Source organism: Canis lupus, chromosome 21, assembly GCF_048164855.1.
Source record: "Canis lupus baileyi chromosome 21, mCanLup2.hap1, whole genome shotgun sequence".
NCBI classification, from domain to species: Eukaryota; Metazoa; Chordata; class Mammalia; order Carnivora; family Canidae; genus Canis; species Canis lupus.
The window spans coordinates 19,652,632-19,654,055 of record NC_132858.1 but is presented as its reverse complement, the minus strand read 5'-3'; positions in this window follow the sequence as shown (position 1 = coordinate 19,654,055).

The window sequence follows — 1,424 nt, the reverse complement described above, 5'->3', positions numbered from 1 at the left end:
CCTCCCAGGAAACAGCAAAAGGTAGATAGAAGCACAGACGGTGGGCCATGGGTATGAAAAGACAAGTAGATTATGTCTAACACAATAGAAAACCAAAGTAAATACAATCTCCATAACTATCTTTTTCTACATGCCCATTTCTATGTCCCTTCAAATCACTACTCTTGCCATTCTAAGTGATTTCGTTTTTAGAGAGAGAGAGAGATCCCAAGTATGAGCAGGGGTGGGAGGGAACAGAGGGGAAAGAAGAACCCCAAGCAGGTTCCATACTCAGGGCAGAGCTCAACATGGGGCTTGACATGGGACTCGATCTCACAACTCTGAGATCATTACCTGAGCGGAAATCAAGAGTCAGATGCTTAACCAACATGAGCCACCCAGGTGCCCTAACCATTCTGAGGGACTCTGGCACAGTAGAAAGTAGAATTATAAATAAAATATGGAAAATGTGCCAATGTAGGTGATATAATTAATATTACCTAGAAATCAACTTTATCAAATTTAATTATATGTATCTAAAGCCCTTTCACCCTGGATTCATTCTCTTTTTAATGGTGATGATGGGGACACCTGGATGGCTCAGCAGTTGAGTGTCTGCCTTCAGCTCAGGGCATGATCCCAGGATCCAGGATCGAGTCCCACATTGGGCTCCTTATGGAGAGCCTGCTTCTCCCTCTGCCTGTGTCTCTGCCTCTCTCTCTCTCTCTGTCTCTCTCATAAATAAATAAATAAAATCTTTTTTAAAAAAATGCTGATGAAGATGATTGTACCAACTATAACAAAGTGCTTACTGAGTATGAGGTGTCTTTCATGCATGTTTTCATTGAACTCTCATATCCACCCTAGAAGGAAGACATGATACCCCATTTATATGTACACATATAAAGAGAAAGTAACAAGTTAAAGGACATTTAAGGAAGTGACAGAGTTCATATGGCCAGAGTAGCCCTTTACAAACCCCTAGAAAAATCCAAGCTTCAAGACCTGGAAATTCTAAGGATGCCTGGGAGGCTCAGTCAGTTAAGCATCTGGCTTCGGCTCAGGTCATGATCCCAGGGCCCTGGGATGGAGCTCTGCACCAGGGCCCTGGGTGCAAGGAGTCTGCTTCTCCTTCTGCCCCTTCTCCTGCTCTCTCTCTCTCTCTCTCTAATAAATAAATAAAATCTTTAAAAAAAAAAAAAAAAAAGACCTGGAAATTCTAAGAATAAACCTGCAACTCAGAGGCAGAACATAAACCTGGGTAGCAGAACCAAGAATTCAATACAAGTGGAGATGGTGGTGGATGGAGTAGAAGCTTTCAACAAATGTGAGTTCTGGCCTTGCTATGCTTGCTGTGTCTTAGGGCCTCTTACTTATTGGACTTACAGAAATGTGGTAGGAGCAAATCCAGCTGGTTAAAAGGGCCGGGAAGGAACCAACATTTT